Source organism: Oncorhynchus mykiss, chromosome 9 (genome assembly GCF_057628025.1).
Source record: "Oncorhynchus mykiss isolate SJ-2025 chromosome 9, ASM5762802v1, whole genome shotgun sequence".
NCBI classification, from domain to species: Eukaryota; Metazoa; Chordata; class Actinopteri; order Salmoniformes; family Salmonidae; genus Oncorhynchus; species Oncorhynchus mykiss.
In genome coordinates, this window is record NC_143030.1 from 17,046,969 (window position 1) to 17,070,657 (window position 23,689).

The 23,689-nt window shown below is 44.8% G+C and overlaps 2 protein-coding genes and 1 long non-coding RNA gene across 3 annotated transcripts in view; 1 reads left to right on the plus strand and 2 right to left on the minus strand.

The window, feature by feature from the left end:
- The window catches only part of ndrg2 (NDRG family member 2), a 37,286-nt gene extending 31,532 nt beyond the window's left edge, over window positions 1-5,754 (minus strand). Inside the window, exon 1 of the mRNA XM_036989203.2 lies at window positions 5,039-5,754. The gene's annotated coding sequence lies outside the window, so the exon portion shown is untranslated. The remainder of the gene's footprint in view (window positions 1-5,038) is intronic.
- Window positions 1-23,689, minus strand: part of LOC110532929 (fucolectin-like) — a 235,673-nt gene that overhangs the window by 165,650 nt on the left and 46,334 nt on the right. The window lies entirely within an intron of this gene.
- Window positions 5,600-14,819, plus strand: LOC149980793 (uncharacterized). The gene is made up of 2 exons (XR_016483131.1): window positions 5,600-5,720; window positions 14,621-14,819. It is a non-coding gene; the product is annotated as an uncharacterized LOC149980793 (long non-coding RNA).

The window sequence follows — 23,689 nt, forward strand, 5'->3', positions numbered from 1 at the left end:
TCAAATTTAAGACGGAATATACGGTGTTCAATCCAGGAGAAAAAGAACGAGGAGCGCGCACTCATTCATGCGCGCCAATAGACAAGAGTCCTTCTGAGGGAAACTTAGAAAGAATACGAATACTTCTTCATTTTTCAAAAAACAAGCATGAAACAATTTCTAAAGACTGTTGACATCTATTGGAAGCCATAGGAACTGCAATTTGGGTCATAATTATTAGACTTTCCCTGAGTAACAGGCAGTTTACTTTGGGCACCTCAGTCACCCAAACTTCCGAATACTGCCCCCTAGCCTTAAAAGGTTAAATCACCCGTTTGGCGAAGTAGGGTGTGATTCAATGATAAATTAACAGGTACCGCATCGATTATATACAACGCAGGACAAGCTGGATAAACTAGTAATATCATCAAGCATGTGTAGTTAACTAGTGATTATGTTAAGATTGAATGTTTTTTATAAGATAAGTTTAATGCTAGCTAGCACCTTACCTTGGCTCCTTGCTGCACTCACATAACAGGTAGTCAGCCTGCCACGCAGTCTCCTCGTGGAGTGCAATGTAATAGGCCATGATCGGTGTCCAAAAATGCAGATTACCGATTGTTATGAAAGCTTGAAATTAATACTTAATACCTACAGTGTAAACAACACCGTGAGGTCCAATCGCTTATAAATATATATATATATAGCTGATTGCAACAGAAACCATTTACCTTTAAACCACAATTTCCATCAGATCTCTACAAATTTGACTGTAGCTTACATCAGACAGTGGCATCACAACAACGTTTTCAGAAATGAGCAACGGCAATGTGATCTGTAATCTACTGATAGGGCTTGATAGCTACTGACTAGACAGCAAAAAAAAATGTAGAGAGCTGTGATTATGGACTGGTAGTACATTGAGAAAACTGATGGGAGGCTTTTGCTCAGTGGGCCAACACAGGCCCGGGATTCGAGTCCCGGACGGTCACAGGAGCGTAGGGTATCCACCATGCACGTAGAGAATAAATAGAGAGCTTATCTGGACATCGAATCCTCAAAAAGTTCTACAGCTGCACCATCAAGAGCATCCTGACTGGTTGCATCACTGCCAGGTATGGCAACTGCTCGGCCTCCGATCGCAAGGCACTACAGAGGGTAGTGCGAACAGCCCAGTACATCACTTGGGCCAAGCTCCCTGCCATCCAGGACCTCTACACCAGGCGGTGTCAGAGGAATGCCCTAAAACATTTCAAAGACTCCAGCCACCCTAGTCATAGACTGTTCAATCTGCTACAGCAAGGAAAGCAGTACCGGAAAGCCAAGTCTAGGTCCAAGATGCTTCTAAACAGCTTCTACCCCCAAGCCATAAGACTCCTGAACATCTAATCAAATGACTACCCAGACTATTTGCACCCCCCCTCTTTTATGCTGCTGCTACTCTCTGTTTTATTATCTATGCATAGTCACTTTAATAACTCTATCTACATGTACATATTACCTCGACTAACCGGTGCCCCCGCACATTGACTCTGTACCGGTAACCCCTATACATAGCCTTGCTATTGTAATTTTACTACTGCTATTTAATTATTTTTACTTTTATTTTATTTTTTTGTGTTAGTATTTTTCTTCAAACTGCATTGTTGGTTAAGGGCTTGTAAGTAAGCATTTCACTGTAAGGTCTACTACACCTGTTGTATTCAGCGCATGTGACAAATAAAATGTAATTTAATTTTAAATCAGAGTAATTTGTTAGCCGATGCATCCTTTTTTCTGAGAGGATATGTGGAACATATTACTGTTCTCTAAATAGAAAGGAGTCTCCCTTTCTCATTTTGCCTTACTGTCTATAGACTAGCAGAGGCACCGACAACACCTGTTTTACTTTCACACAGAGTACTCTCTGAACGCTTTAGTTCAGGGAGTTGGAGTACTGAGTTGCTGTTGTTGTCTTGTTCTGGATGGCAACCATCTACATTCATGCTGTTAATTCAACCAGTCGTGTGTGTGTGTGTGTGTGTGTGTGTGTGTGTGTGTGTGTGTGTGTGTGTGTGTGTGTGTGTGTGTCTAGTTATGGACACCAATTACCAGTAAAGCCTCTAAATTAACAATACAGAGATTCATGTGCTGGAGATGGGTTGGTTATGTAAAATGACACGTAAATAAAAAGGAGATATAATTGTCTGAATAACAGATTGTGTGGCTGGAGTACCAAAACTCATATAACACATCCCAAATGACACCCTATTCACAATTTAGTGCACTACCTTTGACCAGAGCCCTGTGGGACTGTGTAGGGAACTCTTAGTGTGCTCTTTGGGATGCATCCATACAGGAACTTATGGGTGTTGTTACAGCAGCCTAATGTGGTGCTATATTGTAAAAAAAAAAAACTTAGTTAAACTGTGATGGTGTTTTCAAAATGCCATGACATGTTGAGACTGGGTTACAAAACATGAGTCAATAGGAGTTGTGAAAGAGATCATTAGATACATTGGGGGGGGGATCTAAAATGGATCCACACACACCACACACACACACACACCAGCCTCAGTCCCACACAAACACCACGTGTCTCTCACACACACACACACACACACACACACTCTCCCCCTAACACACACACACTCTCCCCCTCACACACACCTGAGGGCAGCACCAAAACAACACAAGGTCCAACCCTACAACCCGTAGCCAAATGGACCCAGCACGGGAAACATGAATGAAGGAGGGAAGCATGGTGGGTTGTGATGGTTATAAATAGGATTGTGTTGAGTGGCTGTAAGAGCAGCGTGTGTGTGTGTGTGTGTGTGTGTGTGTGTGTGTGTGTGTGTGTGTGTGTGTGGGAACAGACAGGGTATTATACTGGTTGGCCTATCTGTGTCTGGCCCTGGGCCACAGGGAACACAGTGTAAATACTGAGATATTCACTACTGCACATGGATACAGACATAAAACTCACTGACTGTCAACACACCTAGCAGGGAACACAGTTAAGAGACAGTTAATGTACACTGACACAGTCAACACCCCGATCTAGACACATAGCCTACCCCGATCTAGACACATAGCCTACCCCGATCTAGACACATAGCCTACCCCGATCTAGACACATAGCCTACCCCGATCTAGACACATAGCCTTACCCTGATCTAGACACATAGCCTACCCCGATCTAGACACATAGCCTACCCCGATCTAGACACATAGCCTACCCCGATCTAGACACATAGCCTACCCCGATCTAGACACATAGCCTACCCCGATCTAGACACATAGCCTACCCCGATCTAGACACATAGCCTACCCCGATCTAGACACATAGCCTACCCCGATCTAGACACATAGCCTTACCCCGATCTAGACACATAGCCTACCCCGATCTAGACACATAGCCTACCCCGATCTAGACACATAGCCTACCCCGATCTAGACACATAGCCTACCCCGATCTAGACACATAGCCTACCCCGATCTAGACACATAGCCTACCCCGATCTAGACACATAGCCTACCCCGATCTAGACACATAGCCTACCCCAATCTAGACACATAGCCTACCCCGATAAGACCAAAATAAGTCGCTCCAAATGGACCTTAGGTAGCCTGCCTGCCTACCCCACCCACTACATACTGCTGGGAATGCCAATGTCTCAATATCTCTATGCCAAATATGTTTGCAAGCAAGTGTGTGTGTGGTGTGTGTGTGAACAACATTGAATATGTCTTTAAATGCTGTATGACTCATTGCGTGTGCGTGTATGTGTGTGTGTGTGTGTGGTGTGTGTGTGAACAACATTGAATATGTCTTTAAATGCTGTATGACTCATTGCGTGTGCATATGCGTGCATGTGTGTGTGTGTGTGTGTGTGTGTGTGTATGCTTGTGGAAGCCTGTGCTGTGGCTGCCGTGAGCAGAGCAAGGAGGCAGCCTATAGGCCTAGATGTGCACGCACAACTGAAGCCTGCCCTATTGCCTGTGTCATTCTTTGAATCAAAACACTTAGATTTTCGTCATGCCAATGCAATGGTTTGTGGCTGCAGCACATATATATTCATTTGCTGTAATCTAACTATGTCAAATCTCTGAAAGGTCCGAAAATCAACATGAACGCACATGAGTCTTCATGCGGGGCGAGCAGAGCGCAACACACCTCCATTTGACATTGACACACATTTCCCCCGTGGTTCGCGCACACACCGCGCGCATAGAACCTCGCGCGGGTCTATCCCCATCCCCCAGCCCGAGACACACAAATACACAGACAAAAACAGAAGGTATAACCATATTATATGGGGGGAGGGGTGGGGGTTATTTCTGTCTGGGGAGTGAAAACACTGAACAAAGATCGTCAATGGCAACGCCACAAGTGCGCGCGCGCACACACGCACACACACCTATCCCTTCTAGCCGTCGTGAAAATATGACATATTTATCCCTATATCCCTTTGTTTGTGAAAATAAACAGAGCGCCATGCTAAACCAGGCACTGTTTACAAGTAGCCTATACCAGTGCATGTTTTGACTCAGCGGGGTAAAGACTGGGGTCACAGCTCAAATGATCATAACAAACTGTAACATTATTCTCAGCATGCACACTGTTGCAGAATAGGAAAAAAATGCATTTATATACCCGAATTTGGTGAATAAATGGCATGTTCTCGCTCCGTCCATCAAAACCTTTTGTCCTAAATGGTTGTTTTTTTATTTGCATTGCTGGCCTATACCAGTGGATGTTTTGACACAGCGGGGCAAAGACTGGGGTCACAGCTCAAATGATCATAACAAACTAACACTATTCTCATCATGCACACTGTTGCAGAATAGGAAAAAAAATGCATTTATATACCCGAATTTGGTGAATAAATGGCATGTTCTCACTCTGCCCATCAAAATCTTTTGTTCTAAACGTGTTGTTTTTTACTTGCATTGCTACACGACTGTTGAGGTTATTTGAAAATTATGACAAAAGACTTGCCTAAAATGACACGAGAAAACGAAACACTAACACTATGTTATTAACAATTATTTAGTGAAATAACAATGGTGTACTTACCCTAAGTCAACAAACTAATTCTGACAAAATAAGGACGTCTAAAGAAATATGCAAATGACACAACTCTTGTCTCTTTTTCAGTGATTTCTTGTTTTCACACTTGTCCCTCGGATGCGCCCAACAATCTTTCTTGATATTTCAATTTCTTCCACCTCCGTTATTTTTCGCTGACCGTTCTTCAGTTTCACAGGGCTTTATTTTTAAAAAAATGTTTTTTTTACCGTTCTTTCAGGAAAAGAAATATGGACCCGTCAATCAAGAGACACGGATAACGTTACTTTACTACGATTTAGGGGAGGTACAACTATGCTTTTATGTAAAGTATCCGTTAGGAGGTCAATATTTCGCATATATTTAATAAAAGCGTTCAAATTGCAAAACTATCCTAAACTGACAACTACAATGGTTATCTAACGACTAAATGGCGATGTGATATTGGCAAAAGCTCTTCGTCTAACTCTCGGCTCCCCCCCCTCTCACGGGTGATGGTAGGCGCCCGTTGTTGAAATAGCTTGTGGAACAAAACGCCCACGCATTCCAAGGTTCTGGTTACAGTTTTGAGGTAGATACGATGATTCGAAAAACAGTGCTATTGGGGATGTGCAAATAGAACAAATATACACTCCTCAAAGTAAAACAGAGAGAAATGGCAAAGGATGTTTTTGTGAAGGATGTCAAAGGGGTAAGCTACCGGGTAGGAAAGCGAGGCAGGGAATGGTGTTTGGGTCCTTGAAAGCTTAGTACAGAAGTGTTGTGTCGGAATGGTTTGAGATAAACGGATTAACTGAAGGCTACTAAACTTTTCGATCATTGGAGGGTTAAAACATTACGCTATTTTTGGGGGGCTTTTTGTTTTGTTCGATTTTATGTGATTGGGGTGTGACAAGTTGGGTATACAATACCCAATAAATCTTTCTCTCTCCCAATCTCAATTCACATATGTTTACGTTGCCAAAGCAAGTGAAATGGATAATAAACAAAGGTGAAATAAACGACAAGTAAACATTACACTAAACAACTTTTAAAAGAATAGAGACATTTGAAATGGCTGTGTACAGTGTTGTAACAATGTTCAATTACAAAACGGAAAAAATAAACAGATACATTTGGGTTGTATATACAATGGTGTTTGCCTCACTGGTTGCCATTTTCTTGTAGCTTGACATGTCGCACAATTCTTCTGCTGCTCTGTCTTGCTCTACATACTTAAGTCTGAGAATTTCACAATTTGTAAAGGTGCTACACAGGATTTAATTTTAAATTTTTACATTGCAATTTCAGAAAATGTCCATAATATACACTATATATACAAAGTATGTGGAAACCCCAATAAATTAGTTGATTCAGATATTTCAGGCACACCTGTTGCTGACCGGTGTATAAAATCGAGTACACCGCCAATGCAATCTCCATAGACAAACATTGTCAGTAGAATGGCCTAACTGAAGAGGTCAGTGACTTTCAATGTGCCACCGTCATAGGATGCCACCTTTCCAACAAGTCAGTTTGTCAAATTTCTGCCCTGCTACAGCTGCCCTGGTCAACTGTAAGTGCTGTTATTGTAAAGTGGAAACGTCTAGGAGCAACATCGGCTCAGCCACGAGGTGGTAATCTCACAAAACTGGACCGCAGAATGATGAAGCACGTGGAGCGTAAAAATCTTCTATCCTTGGTTGCAACACTCACTACCGACTTCCAAACTGCTTCTGGGAGCAATGTCAGCATAAGAACTGTTCATCGGGAGCTTTGTGAAATGGGTTTCCATGGCCAAGCAGCTGCACACAAGCCTAAGATTACCATGTGCAATGCCAAGTGTCAGCTGGAGTGGTGTAAAGCTCACCACCATTGGACTCTGGATCAGTGGAAAAGCGTTCTCTGGACTGATGAATCACGCTTCCTGGCAATCCAACGGACGAATCTGGGTTTGGCAGATGCCAGGAGAACTCGACTTGCCAACTGTAAAGTTTGGTGGATGAGGAATAATGATCTGGGGATGTTTGTCATGGTTCTAGCCATGCCCCTTAGTTCCAGTGAAGGCAAATCTTAAAACCTCTTAGGGATAGCCCCCTTTTTTTAAATTTTCGCCGAAAATGACATACCCAAATCTAACTGCCTGTAGCTCCGACCCTGTTGCAAGGATATGCATGTTATTGGTACCATTTGAAAGGAAACATTTTGAGGTTTGTGGAAATGTGAATTTAATGTAGGAGTATATAAGACAGTAGATCTGGTAGAAGAAAAAAACAACTTAAAAAAAAAAACACCATCTTTGAAATGCAACAAAAAAGTCCCAAATCTAGCTACCACTCTGGTTGTAATTCCGATGGTGTCCACAAGAGGGCAGAAGTGTATGTGCAAAGTTTCAGACTGATAACTTGAAGTATGAGCAAGCTACATGACATTTAGTGTGAAGTCACCCAGGTACATTTGGGCAAATCGTGAAGGAGACATTTACATGACATTTTTTCTACAAGAATATCGTCAAATCTGTATACTTGGACTTGGACTTCCAGTATTAGTAGCCATATTGTAAGTTCAACATTTGCAAAACACCCAGTTTTCATAACTTCATACGTCTCCTTATTCTTGTCATTTTTATCCAAAACAAAAAGGTTTACTGTCGCACAAGGTTAGCAAATGTTTACTCCCGTAAAGCCCAGCTCATTGGCTATCTAGCTAGCTTTGTTTGACCCCGATTGGTGCTTATTTGACAAAGTTAATCAAGTGAAGACAGCCCGCGTCATCGGCACTCCATGAAGGCGTCGCTCTCTGACCAAATTTGGTGTCCTATAGGATATACACTACAATCCTAATGATATAGTGAAGTCTTGTTACGTTTTAGGATCTCTGAGGAATAAATACAAACGTGATTTGACTGGTTGAAACAACGTTTAGGGTTAGATTTTCACAGATTCCTTTCTTTGCAAATTGAACGAGTGGAAATACAAACTCGATCTTGCATGCTATATGGACCTTTTTATGATATGAAAAATGATTTTATCTAACAAAACGACACTTCATGTTTTTTCTGGGACTCTTTGGATAATAAATCAGAGCAAGATTTCAGAATGTAAGTACACATTTCACCTTCAGAGGTAAATGTATCAAACCTATCGCTAAGAAAAAAGTGTTTTGTTGTTAGGAGTTCTCCTCAAACAATAGCATGGCATTTTTTCACAGTAATAGCTACTGTAAATTGGACAGTAAGTTAACTAACAATAAGTTAAGCTTTCAGCCAACATACATTGTTGTTTCTGTCAAATTTGCGATCACGACACGGCGCTGCATGATTTACCTAATCCCTAAGAAGGTTTATAGCATACAATGACATTCTAGACGATTCTGTGCTTCCAACTTTGAGACAAGAGTTTGGGGAAGGCCCTTTCCTCTTTTAGCATGACAATGCCCCTGTGCACAATGCAAGGTCCATATGTGCGGGGGCACCAGTACCGGTACAATGTGCGGGAGCACCAGTTAGTTGAGGTAGTATGTACATGTAGGTAAAGTGACTATGCAATGATGACAACACAGAGTGGCAGTGGTGGGGAGGGGGGATGCGAATAGTCTGGGTAGCCATTTGACTAGATGTTCAGTCTTATGGCTTGGGGGTAGAAGCTGTTTAGAAGCCTCTTGGACCTAGACTTGGCGCTCCGGTACCGCTTGCCTTGTGGTAGCAGAGAGAACAGTCTATGACTAGGGTGGCTGGAGTATTTGACCATTTTTAGGGCCTTCCTCTGACACTGCCTGGTATAGAGTTCCTGGATGACAGGAAGCTTGGCCCCAGTGATGTACTGTGCCTTGCGGTCGGAGGCCGAGCAGTTTCCAAACCAGGCAGTGATGCAACCAGTGCAGCTGTAGAATCTTTTGAGGATCTGAGTACCCATGCCAAATCTTTTCAGTCTCCTGAGGGGGAATAGGTTTTGTCGTGTCCGCTTCACGACTGTCATGGTGTGCTTGGACCATGTTAGTTTGTTGGTGATGTGGACACCAAGGAACTTGAAGCTCTCAACCTGCTCCATGTCGATGAGAATGGGGGCGTGCTCGGTCCTCTTTTTCCTGTAGTCCACAATCATCTTCTTTGTCTTGATCACGTTGAGGGAGAGGTTGTTGTCCTGGCACCACACTGCCAGGTCTCTGACCTCCTCCCTATAGGCTGTCTCGTTGTTGTCGGTGATCAGGCCTACCACTTGTGTGTCATCGGCAAATTTAATGATGGTGTTGGAGTCGTGTCTGGCCGTGCAGTCATGAGTGAACAGGGAGTACAGGAGGGGGCTGAGCACGCACCCCTGAGGGGCCCCTTGTTGAGGATCAGCGTGGCAGATGTGTTGTTACTTACCCTTACCACCTGGGGGTGGCCCGTCAGGAAGTCCAGGATCCAGTTGCAGAGGGAGGTGTTTAGTCCCAGGGTCCTTAGTTTAGTGATGAGCTTTGAGGGCACTATGGTGTTGAATGCTGAGCTGTTGTCAATGAATAGCATTCTCACATAGGTGTTCCTTTTGTCCAGGTGGGAAAGGGCAGTGTGGAGTGCAATAGAGACTGCATCATCTGTGGATCGGTTGGGGAGGTATGCAAATTAGTGTGGGTCTAGGGTTTCTGGGATGATGGTGTTGATATGAGCCATGACCAGCCTTTCAAAGCACTTCATGGCTACAGACGTGAGTGCTATGGGTCGGTAGTCATTTAGGCAGGTTACCTAAAACATGTAGGTACTACAGACTCGGACAGGGAGAGGTTGAAAATGTCAGTGAAGACACTTGCCAGTTGGTCACCGTCCTTGTAATCCGTCTGGTCCTGCGGCCTTGTGAATGTTGACCTGTCTAAAGGTCTTACTCACATCGGGCTGCGGAGAGCGTGATCACACAGTCTTCCGATACAGCTGGTACTCTCAGTGTTATTTGCCTCGAGGCGAGCATAGAAGTAGTTAAGCTCTTCGGGTAGGCTCATGTCACTGGGCAGCTCTCGGCTGTGCTTCCCTTTGTAGTCTGTAATGGTTTGCAGGCCCTGCTACATCCGACGAGCGTCGGAGCCTGTGTAGTATGACTTGATCTTTGTCCTGTATTGATGCTTTGCCTGTTTGATGGTTTGTCAGAGGGCATAGCGGGATTTCTTATAAGCTTCTTGAAAGCAGCAGTTCTAGCCTTTAGCTCAGTGTGGATGCTTCCTGGAATCCATGGCTTCTGGTTGGGGTATGTACGTACGGTCACTGTGGGGACGATGTCATCGATGTGGTGTGCTCCTCAATGCCATTGGAGGAATCCCGGTACATATTTCAGTCTGTGCTAGCAAAACAGTCCTGCGCTTAGCATCTGCTTCATCTGACCACTTTTCTATTGATCTAGTCACTGATGCTTCCACGTGTGGTCTGGCTCTGGCCCAACCCAATGGTTTCTGGACCAATCAGATGGCCCCGAATGGGTTCGGTGAAGGGTCAGGGAGGGAATCAGATCCAGACTCATTGCGGAGAAGAAACTAACGTCTGTGGGCGTGGCCGGAGCAAGGAGTGTGGGTAGCCAGGCAACTTTTCTTAAGGTAGAAAGTCACACATCTTGCTGCTATGATGGCACACTGTGATATTTCACCCAATAGATATGGGAGTTTATCAAAATTGAATTTGTTTTCAATTTCTTTGTGGGTCTGTGTAATCTGAGGGAAATATGTGTATCTTATATGGTCATACATTTGGCAGGAGGTTGGGAAGTACAGCTCAGTTTCTACCTCATTTTGTGGGCAGTGTGCACGTAGCCTGTCTTCTCTTGAGAGCCAGGTCTGCCTACGGCGGCCTCTCAATAGCAAGGCTACGCTCACTGAGTCTGCACATAGTCAAAGCTTTTTTTCATTTTGGGTCAGTCACGGTGGTCAGGTATTCTGCCACTGTGTACTCTGTTTAGGTTGAAATAGCATTCCAGTTTGTTCAGGTTTTTGGTTAATTCTTGCCAATTTGTCAAGTAATGATCTTTTTGCTTTCTCTTGATTTGGTTGGGTCTAATTGTGTTGCCCTCTCTCTCTCTCTCTCTCTCTCTCTCTCTCTCGGTCTCTCTCGGTCTCTCTCTCTCTCCCTCTCGGTCTCTCTCTCACACACACACAGATCCCCATTAAGTTACAGTGACACACCACAGACTAATTTCTGTTGCCATGACGCACCACAAACACCTCTCCCAGTCTCCCTCCAGTTACCTCTAACTCCAGTCAACAGCAGCATCTGATGAGACATAATTAAAATTTTAAAAAGCTATAAAAAAAAACATCTAACACACAGTAATTTACAGTTGTAAACTCACAAGAACCATTCAACTGGTCTTATCAGCCTCAAGCAGCCACAATTCGGTTGAAAGGGCTTAGGGGTCGATTAAGATTGGGAAATAGACTGCCTTATCCATCCTTCATTTTAACAGTGACATCCATGAGACATATCAATGCATTAGAATTTGCAGGCAGTTAACGTGATCGACCTTGAAGCGTAGGACACACAGATAGTGGAAACCTAAATCCTTCGAACCGTTTAACATCCCATCAAAATGAATACAGTGATCTTGACCGTGTGTCAGAAGGTGGTTTTTAGAGTCCCATCCCACACAGGTCACTATGACATGGATAGGTCATATATCATTCACAGGAAACGGTTTGAAAGTCAACCATGGAAACTCCCAATGGAAAACATGCCAGTTCAGTTTAGAGCGCAGTTTGCCAAGTCAGTGTATAACTCTTCATGTCAACAAATGAGCCGTGTTAGTTACAGTCAAGAAAATAATACATTATCATCAACTCAACAGTCCAATTTGACAAGGTACCATAGCTTACTTAATCACACAATGAAATACAGGAACAGCCGTTGGCTTTAGAGCAGGGGAATAAAAGGTGTTTTATTTATTTTGTTGATAAGGATGTCGCAGACCAACTGTTGAGCCAGGAACAAAGCCACCTGAAGTGAAAATGGAACAATATAGGAATTGTTTTGGCACTGAGAAGCAAGCACTGTGTGCTTCAAATAAATGTTGATTGGTCACATACACATGGTTAGCAGATGTTATTGCCAGTGTAGCGAAATGCTTGTGCTTCTAGTTCCGACAGTACAGCAATATATAACGAGTAATGTGTGTGTGTGTGTGTGCATGCGTGCTCGGCTTTAAAAATCATGTGCAGGACTTTAAAAAACATCAAACCGTTGATCAATTATTCAACTGTTAGCTTTTTGAGCAGTCCATCCACATGTCCATGTTGTTCCTTTCCCCAACCACCAACCTCCCCACTTCATTATCTGAATGTGTGCTGATCAAATAACAGTCCTCACACAGTATTGATCCACCAGACATTGGTTCAAACAATATTAGAAATCGTACAAATCCTCCGCTGTGCTTGATAAAGCTTTGCCTGGCACAGTGGAACCAATGTAACATTCCCAAAAGGGAAAATCATCCACCCGCACGTCTGTCATTCCAGATTAATCCAACACTCAAAGCATTTTGAAATATTATGAATACTATTTGAACCCAGGTTTGCCTGCTGGACAGGGCTGTAGTCAATTATAGTGTAGTGATGATGAGATTGGAGCTGTTGTTAGACTTCTGTCTAACAAAGAAGAGTCCTGTTTCAGTCTGACTGATGATATATGTTTCCATCTAACCCAGCCTCATAACAACATGTCCTTCTTCTGCCAAGTGAATAGTCACAAATCTCATCCCAGCTGTTCACAATGTCCCTCCATCCCAGTCTTTCAGGCAGATATCCTTCCAGTCTCTCTCTCTCTCTCTCTCTCTCTCTCGCTCTCTCTCTCTCTCTCTCTCTCTCTCTCTCTCTCTCAATTACATTTTAATTTAAGGGGCTTTATTGGCATGGGAAACATATGTTTACATTGCCAAGCAAGTGCAATAGATAAAAAGCTAAAGTGAAATAAACAATAACAAATGTACAGTAAACATTACACTCACAAAAGTTATCTCACACCCTCTCTCTCTCTCTCTCTCTCTCTCTTTTGTCCTTCAGATGATCACAGCAAACTCAAAGTCAGTGAATTCCGATTCTTTGTTCCACATGATGATCACCAGGACTTTGGGCCTAAGCGTGACAATCACCTTCATCATCATTGTGTTTGAATATTGCCTCTTCTCTTTGCTCCACTTGATCTGAGCTTTGCTCCACTTGATCCCTGATCTTGTTGCAAGGTCCCAGTTTAATCCGTTTAACTGACTCCTAATTTTCCCGTCTTGGTCGTTTCTCTCTCTCTCCTGGTGTTTTTGCCCTGATGGTTTCTTAGATCTTCAGAATATTGCCTCCTCTACCTCAAATGATTGTTGATGAAGATGTTCTGGATGTGGTGTTTCAGACTGATTGCTTTCCCCCTCATTCTCTGATGCCCCTGATCAACTGCAGGCTCCTGTTAATCTGTTTAGTTTAACCCCGCTACCACCCCTTGTCCACCTCCCTCAGCTCCATCCTACCCCATCGCCATTTAACCTCCCCGTGCTTCACTCTGTTCCTGCTGTCCTTGTTACAGAGAAACGGGGTTAATGTACATATGTAGGATCTTAATTTGAGCCAGTTTGCTAAATAAGGAAAATAATCCTGCAGCAACAGGAAATGTGAATTATTATGTGGATTATAATGAATGGACATTTTTGTAGGGAGTTGATGTATTTTTCGTTAGGGCAAATCAAGTCTGGAATTGCAAAGTGGAAATGACAAACTTTAGAGGCATTTTTGTAAACTAAATACACTATACATTTGCTCTTCCTGTTGGGCAGGAAAATTCTCAGCAACATAAGAGTGATCAAATTAAAATCCTGCATCTGTAGTTCCACAGAAAGGGAAAAACAACAGGAAACAACTCAATGGTAATGATCCAGGCCCACTCACCACTCTACAGCTTTCTCCCTCTCTCAACCCAAATGGCTCATATGATGTTCTGTTTGGGACCACAGTACTGACAGAGACTTTAACTGCAGTATGGTTGGTGTATTAACTGAAGGTCTTTGGGGTTTGTCTATGGGGTTTCTCAGGAATTTAAAGTTATTTGTATTGAAATTAATTGAATGAAGTTGTTTTATTTAAGATGTGAGCCTTAAAGATGTGTTACGAGAAAAAACAGTTAGCATTACTTTGCAGAAATCGCTGATTACCTTCCTGACTTTCTCCTCATCTAAGACGTTTTTTTATGGACATCCACCTTCTACATTTGTTAAAATAAATAGATCAAATATAATTTGACAGGAACATTTACAAACTCAGCAACTCCAACAACGTATAAAAGAAAGGAGAGACACCGCAACAACAACAACAACAAAAATAATGGCAGTTTTCGCAGTTGCATTGCTGAGCTTTCTTACCAAGTGACGCAGCGGTCTAAGGCACTGCATCTCAATGCAAGAGGCGTCATTACAGTCCCTGGTTCAAATCACATTCGGGTGTGATTGGGAGTCCCCATAGGGCGGCAAAAATTGGACAAGCGTCGTCCGGGTTTGGCCGGGGTAGACTGTCATTGCAAATAATAATTTGTTCTTAATTAACTGACTTGCCTAGTTAAATAAAGGTTAAATAAAAAATAAGGTTGAAAAGTTATTGGACCTTTTGCTGTTAATTTTATTACAGCTCAAGCATCGACGTTGAAAGCTGTAGAGAACCAGATGAAAGCTGTAGAGAACCAGATGAAAGCTGTAGAGAACCAGATGAAAGCTGTAGAGAACGAGAAAGACCAGCTGCAGAAAGACAATGGAATCACAAGATGACAACAATGTGAAGCACGGTTTCCATGATCATAATTTCAAAATTAAAATGTGCTGAAAATGTTAAATAGTCTTATTTGTGCAGTTCTCTCTCTCTCTCTCTCTCTCTCTCTCTCTCTCTCTCTCTCTCTCTCTCTCTCTCTCTCTCTCTCTCTCTCTCTCTCTCTCTCTCTCTCTCTCTCTCTCTCTCTCTCTCTCTCTCTCTCTCTCTCTCTCTCTCTCTCTCTCTCTCTCTCTCTCTGTCTGTCTGTCTGTCTGTCTGTCTGTCTGTGTCTGTCTGTCTGTCACAGGGATCTTTACTGCTCCAGTTGAAGGAGTTCCGGTACCCCCTGTATATAGCCTCCACACTGACTGTTCCGGTACCCCCTGTATATAGCCTCCACATTGACTGTTCCGGTACCCCCTGTATATAGCCTCCACATTGACTGTTCCGGTACCCCCTGTATATAGCCTCCACATTGACTGTTCCGGTACCCCCTGTATATCGCCTCGCTACTGCTATTTTACTGCTGCTCTTCTATTTTTTACTTAACACTTATTTTTCTTCAAACTGCATTGTTGGTTAAGGGCTTGTCAGTAAACATTTCACTGTAAGGTCTACACCTGCGCATGTGACAAATAACATTTGATATGATTTAATTTGATTTGTGTTGTTGAGACAGCTGCATAACATTGGGAGGGGAGGAGGGAGTGGAGAGGAGAAGGGAAGGAGGGAGAGAGGGGGGAGTGTCTGGTGTGTTTGTTTTCTTGAGGAAGTGGCAGCTAGGGGGTGTGTCCCAGCTCCGCTGTGATTGGGAGTGACATCACAACATCCTGCCTGACCTACTTAAAGCAGAGGCAGTCACTATGACATCAGGGCTGTCTTTCACTGCCCCTCTCTCCATCTTTCCCACTCTCTCTCTCTCTGTCCATCAATATCTCTCTTCGTCTCCCTTGCTCTGTTAATCTTTCTTTTTTCACATATCTGTCCCTATCGCTGCTTTGCACTCTCTCTTGCTCCCACCCCCCTCTCTCTCTGTGCCCCTCCCTCTCTCTTTGCGCCCCTCTCCCTCTCTCTCTCTGTGCCCCTTCTCTCTTTTTCACTCTCTCTCTGATCCTTTCTCTATTGCTCCCAGTAGCGGTGCGTGGGTAAAATCACTGGGTATGCCAGAAAAGAAAGCCATATTACAACCTATGTGTTGTGATAATTGCATTGTTTGCTCAAAAACCTGTTAGTTCACATGCCTTGACACCGTTATATACAGTATAGGCCTAAAGGAGACAATAAGAAGACACAGTTTAATAACAAAACCAGAGAGCAACCTCTGTCTGGTGAAGTCCACAAAGAATATTGCATGTAACAAACAGTTACATGACCAAGCAAGTTTCCTAGATTTCCGGACCACTAAACAACTATCGATTTCAAACCACGGAGATTTACCGAAAAGTCGCAAAGAAAACAGGAGGTGCCACCACTATTCCAGCACCATTTCAACTTCAACATCATCAAATCCCCTATGCTTACTCCAGTAACAACTAAAATATACACAAAAAAACAGTTTAGCCCAATCAGTGTAAGCTAAATATGATGTGGCTGTCCATAGTTCTGACTGTGAGCGTGTGTGCATGTAGACAAAACATCTGACTCCCACTACTTGTAGAGAAACGCCAGTGCCATCCTCCTCTTTCATGTTGACAAAATGGTCTATCACTCTGTCATACAGTACACTCTTTTATTTTTTTTTGTCCTCTGCTACCTGGCTAAAATGCTTGCTCGCTAGCCTAACTTCCCTTCATGGGCAACGTTAGCTAGTTAACATTAGCCTTCTACATCTAGCTACATATTGAACTTCCATCCTCTCAGGCCAGGGGCACAACAATGTATGAATTAATGGTTGGATCAGAATCGCCGTTATAATCATTGGCCGCTACAGAGAATGAAGTAAAACCACAAGTCCAAATCCCTATCTCCACCCCTTGGCTAATTTAGGAAAGGGACGATTTTAGCTGGCCAGCTAGCCACCAGAGGACAACACAATTCAAGTTGTTTCTGCCAATGACGTACGATGCGATTTGATAGGAGTGACACCAAATCCAAACTGGCCTCACTTAACACTGATTTTGGTGCGCCAGGACCATTCACAGTTGAGCTCACTCAAAGCTGATTTGGCTATTATTTTATTTTATTTTTTATCATGGGAGGCCAAATGCTTGCTGGCTTCACTTGCATTCAATGCTACGGGTGGCAACAATGTCATACTCTTTTGGACCAGACAGCATCAGATAGACGGCCTACACATACAGAGACAGAGGGGGAGCTGTTTTGCCCGTTTGGATGCTTTCCCGGTGAGAAAAATTCAGCCTCTTGCGAAATTAATGAAAATTATCAAACACAGAGAGACGAATGATATATAAAAAATATTTTAAAAAATAAAAATTATTGGTCAATTTTTTGGGGAAGCCTGACTTCCCTTGGCATGCATGAATACATGTCACTGCTTGCTCTCACCATCCCTCTGTCTCTGTCCCCCCCCTCTCACACTCTCTTTCTTTTTCTCTCTCACTCCTTTTCTCTCTCTCTCTCTCTCTGTGTTTCCACCCTTCGTTCATCTCTCCTCCCCCTCTCTGATGGCTCTGTATAGGTCTGTGTGTCTCTGTCCTGTATGTATGTATACTGTATGTATGTATGTATGTATGTATGTATGTATGTATGTACACTGTATGTATGTATGTATGTATGTATGTACACTGTATGTATGTATGTATGTATGTTGCAACATAACATCATGCCTGACCTACTTAAAGCAGAGGCAGTCACCATGTTCCTTTCACTGCCTCTCTCTTTCCCTCTTTCACAATCTCTCTCTCCCTCTTTCACAATCTCTCTCTCTGTCCCTCCCTCTGTCTTTTCCTCTCCCTAGCTATATTCTCTTTTTTTTTGTTAATCTCTTTTTTCACCCTCTGTCTCTGTTCCTATCGAGTGCTTTGCTCTCTCTACTGCCCCCACCCTCTCTCTCTCTCTCTACTGCCCCCACTCTCTCTCTCTCTCTCTACTGCCCCCACCCTCTCTCTCTCTCTCTACTGCCCCCACCCTCTCTCTCTCTCTCTACTGCCCCCACCCTCTCCCTCTCTCTCTACTGACCCCACCCCCTCTCGCTCTCTACTGCCCTCACCCTCTCTCTACTGCCCCAACGTCTCCCGCTCTCTACTGCCCCCCACCCTCTCTCTCTCTACTGCCTCTACCCTATCTCTCTGTACTGCCCCTACCCTCTCTCTCTCTACTGCCCCCACCATCTCCTTCTCTCTACTGCCCCACCCTCTCTCTCTCTCTGTCCCCCGCTCTTTCTCTACTGCCCCACCCTCTCTCTCTCTCTGTCCCCCACTCTCTCTCTACTGCCCCACCCTCTCTCTCTCCACTGGCCCCCACCCTCTCTCTCTCTACTGCCCCCACCCTCTCTCTCTCTACTGCCCCCCACCCTCTCTCTCTACTGCCCCCCACCCTCTCTCTCTACTGCCCCCACCCTCTCTCTCTCTACTGCCCCCACCCTCTCTCTCTCTCTACTGCCCCCACCCTCTCTCTCTCTCTACTGCCCCCCACCCTCTCTCTCTCTCTCTCTCTACTGCCCCCACCCTCTCTCTCTCTCTACTGCCCCACCCTCTCTCTCTCCACTGGCCCCCACCCTCTCTCTCTCTACTGCCCCCTCTCTCTCTCTACTGCCCCCACCCTCTCTCTCTCTACTGCCCCTACCCTCTCTCTCTCTACAGCCCCCTCTCTCTCTCTACTGCCCCAACCCTCCGTCTCTCGCTCTGTCCCACTCCCTCGCTCTCTCTCCCCCCTCTCTCTCTCTACAGCCCCCTACCCCCACCCTCCCTCTCTCTGTCCCCTCTCTCTCTGTCCCCCTCGCTCTCTATTTTTCACTCTCGCTTTGTTCCTTTCTCTCTTGCTCCCATCCTCAGAACAGGAGCATCCGGTAAGATCCGTGGGGGTGTGGTGTGTCTCTTTGTCAACAAAGACTGGTGCGCAATCTCTAATATAAAAGAAGCCTTGAGGTTCTGCTCCCCTCAGTTAGAAAACCTCATGATAAGCTGTAGACCATACTATTTACCAATATAGTTTCCATCTATATTTTTCTTAGCTGTCTATTTACCACCACAAACCGATGCTGGCACTAAGACCACACTCAACAAGCTGTATAGGGTCATAAGCAAACAAGAAAATGCTCATCCAGAGGCGGCGCTCCTAGTGGCTGGTGATTTTAACACAGGAAAATTGAAATCCGATTTACCCCAATTCTACCAGCATGTCACCTGTGCAACTAGTCACCTTTACTCCAAAAACAGAGACGCATACAGAGCTCTCCCTCGGCCTCCATTTTGCAAATCTGACCATAACTCTATCCTCCTGATTCCTGATTACAAGCAAAACCTCAAACAGGAAGTACCAGTGACGCGCTCAATACGAAGTGATCCAATGAAGTGGATGCTAAGCAACAGGACTGTTTTGGTAGCACAGACTAGAATATGTTCCAGGATTAATCCAATGGCTTCATTGATAAGTGCATTGATGACATCGTCCTCACAGTGACGGTGCGTTCATATCCCAACCAGAAGCCATGGATTACAGGCAACATCCATACTGACCTAAAGGCTAGAGCTGTCGCTTTCATGGAGCGGGACACAAATCCGGACACTTATAAGAATTCCTGCAAAGCCCTCTGATGAACCACCAAACAGGCAAAACCTGAAATAAAGGACTAAGATCGAATCCTATTACACTGGCTCTGACGCTTGTCGGATGTGGCATGGTTTGCAAACCATCATGGTTTACAAAGGGAAACCCAGCCGAGAGCTGCCCAGTGACGCAAGCCTACCAGACGAACTAAATGCCTTTTATGCTCGCTTCAAGGCAAACAACACTGAACAATGCATGAGTGCACCAGCTGTTCCGTAGCCGATGTGAGTAAGACCTTTAAACAGGTTAACATTCACATGGCCGCAGGGCCAGACGGATTACAGAATGCGTATTCGGAGCATGCGCTGATCAGCTGGCAAGTGTCTTCATTGACATTTTCAACCTCTTCCTGACCCAGTCTATAACACCTACATGTTTCAAGCAGACCACCATAGTCAATGTGCCCAAGATCGCCAAGGTAACATGTCTAAGTGACTACCGCCTCGTAGCACTCAGGTCTGTAGCCATGAAATGCTTTGAAAGGCAGGTCATGGCTCACATCAACACTATCATCCCAGAAACCCTGGACCTTTTCCAAATTGCATACCTCCCAAACAGATCCACAGATGACACAATCTCTATTAAACTCCACATTGCCCTTTCACACCTGGAGAAGAGAAACAACTATGTGAGAATGCTGTTAATTTAGTACAGTTCAGCATTCAACACAATAGTGCCCCCCAAACTCATCATTAAGCTAAGGTCCCTGGGATGGAACACCATCCTCTGAAACTGGATCCTGAATTTCTTGATGGGCCGCCCCCAGGGGGTGAAGGTAGGCAACAACACATCCGCCATACTGACCCTCGACATTGGGGCACCTCAGGGGTGCATGCGTGCTTAGTCCCCTCCTGTACTCCCTGTTCACCCACGACTTCGTGGCCGCGCACAACTCCAACACCATCACTAAATTTGCTGATGACACGACGGTGGTGGGCCTGATCACCAACAACCATGAGACAGCCTATAGAGAGGTTAGAGACCTGGAAGGGTGGTGCTAGGACAACCTCTCCCTCAACATGAACAAGACAAAGGAGCTTATTGTTGACTACAGGAAATGAGGGCTGATCACGCCCCCATTCACATCGACGGATCTGTAGTGGAGATGGTTGAGAACTTCAGGTTCCTCAGTGTCCACATCGCTAAGGACCTATCTTGGTCCAAACACAGTTGTGAAGAGGGATACGACAAAGCCTATTACCCCTCAGGAGTCTGAAAAGATTTGGCATGGGCCCTCAGATTCTCAAAAAGTTCTACAGCTGCACCATCGAGAGCATCCTGGCTGGTTGCATCACCTCTTGGTATGGCAACTGCTCGGCATCCGACCGCAAGGCGCTTCAGAGGGTATTGTGTACGGCCCAGTACATCACTGGGGTTGAACTCTCTGCCATCAGGGCCTCTATACCAGGCAGTGTCAGAGAGAGGGACAAACATTTTCAAAGACTCCAGCCACCAAAGTCATAGACTGTTCTCTTTGCTATCGCATGGCAAAAAAGTCTAAAAGGCTCCTAAACAGCTTCTACCCACAAGCCATCAGACTGCTAAATAGCTGATTGGACGTACTGCCAAATTCTCTAAAACGGCGTTGGAGGCAGTTTATGGTAGAGAAATGAACACTCAATTCTCTGGCAACAGCTTTGGTGGACATTCCTTCAGTCAGCATGCCAATTGCATACTCCCTCAAAACTTGAGACATCTGTGGCATTGTGTTGTGTGACAAAACAAAACATTTTAGAGTGACCTTTTATTGTCCCTAGCACAAGGTGCCCCTGTGTAATGCTCATACTGTTTAATTAGCTTCTTGATATGCCACACCTGTCAGGTGGATGGATTATCTTGGCAAAGGATAAATGCTCACTAACAGGGATTTAAACAAATTTGTGCACAAAATTTGAGAGAATAAGCTTTTTGTGCTGGAACATTTCTGGGATCTTTTATTTCAGCTCATGAAATATGGGACCAACACAAATAGTTACCTGGACTATCTGCATGTGCCCTTTTTGCACTAACTCTTTTTGCCTCTATTCATAGACACAGGACTCTTTTCCTCTCTCTTGCCAACCCCCCAGCCCCAGCCCCAAACACACACACACACGGCCACTGTTGCCAATACCCTATTTTCAACAGATTAAATATATATTGTGCATGCTGGAAGCTCATTGACATAATCCTATTATTTTCCAAAAATTGGTTTACATGGTACATTTTCTGTAGCTTGCAAATTCTGTGTACACATCTATTCATGAAATCCACTTTATTTATGTGTTTTTCACAAGCAGATTCCTGGTAGTGGTGTAGTGGATTGTGTTATACAGGGATATTCCTGATTGACTATCTATTCTCTCTCACTCTCTCTGGTACTAATCTGGAACAACACTCAGTATTGTTTGACCTCAACAATGGCTCAGGAGGGAGAGAGAGAGAGAACTTGCTAATGACAGAGAGGACGTATGGAGGGAGGAATATAAAACGAGTCTGCAAGGGACAGCATCAAGGAAAGAGGGAGAAAGACAGATATAGCTAATCCTCTCTCTCCCTCCCTACCTCCCTCCCTCCCTGCACATCTTCAAAGGGAGAAAAAAGGCAGGAAACAAAACAGCCCTAAGCACCAGCTCCACCTCTTCTCTCCTCCTTTCTCTAAGACTGCACTTTTACAGACCGACTCCGTCTTCTTCCCTCTCTCTCTTCTTGTAATGTGTTCCCTCTCTCCTTCCCTTCTGTCCCTCTCGACCTGTTCCTCTCCTCTCCCTCCCTTTCTTCTGTCCCCCCCGACCTGTTCCTCTCCCTCCCTTTCTTCTGTCCCCCTCGACCTGTTCCTCTCCTCTCCCTCCCTTTCTTCTGTCCCTCTCGACCTGTTCCTCTCCCTCCCTTTCTTCTGTCCCCTCGACCTGTTCCTCTCTTCTCCCTCCCTTTCTTCTGACCCTCTCGACCTATTCCTCTCCTCTCCCTCCCTTTCTTCTGTCCCTCTCGACCTGTTCCTCTCCTCTCCCTCCCTTTCTTCTGATCCTCTCGACATGTTCCTCTCCTCTCCCTCCCTTTCTTCTGACCCTCTCGACATGTTCCTCTCCCTCCCTTTCTTCTGTCCCCCTCAACCTGTTCCTCTCCCTCCCTTTCTTCTGTTCCCCTCAACCTGTTCCTCTCCCTCCCTTTCTTCTGTCCCCCTCAACCTGTTCCTCTCCCTCCCTTTCTTCTGTCCCCCTCAACCTGTTCCTCTCCCCTCCCTTTCTTCTGTCCCCCTCAACCTGTTCCTCTCCTCTCCCTTTCTTCTGTCCCCCTCAACCTGTTCCTCTCCCTCCCTTTCTTCTGTCCCCCTCAACCTGTTCCTCTCCCTCCCTTTCTTCTGTCCCCCTCAACCTGTTCCTCTCCCTCCCTTTCTTCTGTCCCCCTCGACATGTTCCTCTCCTCTCCCTCCCTTTCTTCTGTCCCCCTCGACCTGTTCCTCTCCCTCCCTTTCTTCTGTCCCCCTCGACATGTTCCTCTCACTCCCTTTCTTCTGTCCCCCTCGACATGTTCCTCTCCTCTCACCAGTTTTTTTTTTCTCTTCTGGAGTTCTCATTGACATTCAGTCCAGCTCTGAGGCTAGTCACAGGGCAACCACAGCACAATACCATTCTCAAACACAAATTACGCACACACACACACACGCATAGACAAGTACACACACAAAAATACACACACACGCATGCATGGACACGTACACACACAAGAATACACACACACTTATGCATGGACACGTACACACACAAGAATACACAGACGCACATGCATGCACGGGCACATATCCACACACTTCCCAGTGGGAGACACTGATAAATGGGTTTACAGCTCCATCTCTCCCACTCTTCTTCTCTCTTCCTCTTTCTGTCGCTCCCTGTCCCGTGACCCCCCTGTTGCTCCTCTTTCATCTCTCCCTTCTCTCACACCCTTCGCATCCCCCTCTCACCTCCCACTCTCTTTTAGCCACAATGACCTCTCTTCAGGTTACATTCTATAATTTAACTTAGATGGAAAGCTACTGAGGATGGTAGCTGATTCTATAGCCACTCCTATCTGTCATATTCTTAATCTGAGCCTAGAGGAAAGTCTTTGTCCTCAAGCCTGGAGGGAAGCCAAAGTAATTCTGCTACCCAAGAGCGGTAAAGTGGCCTTTACTGGTTCTAACAGCAGACCTATAAGCTTGCTGCCAGCTCTTAGCAAACTGTTGGAAATAAATGTGTTTGACAA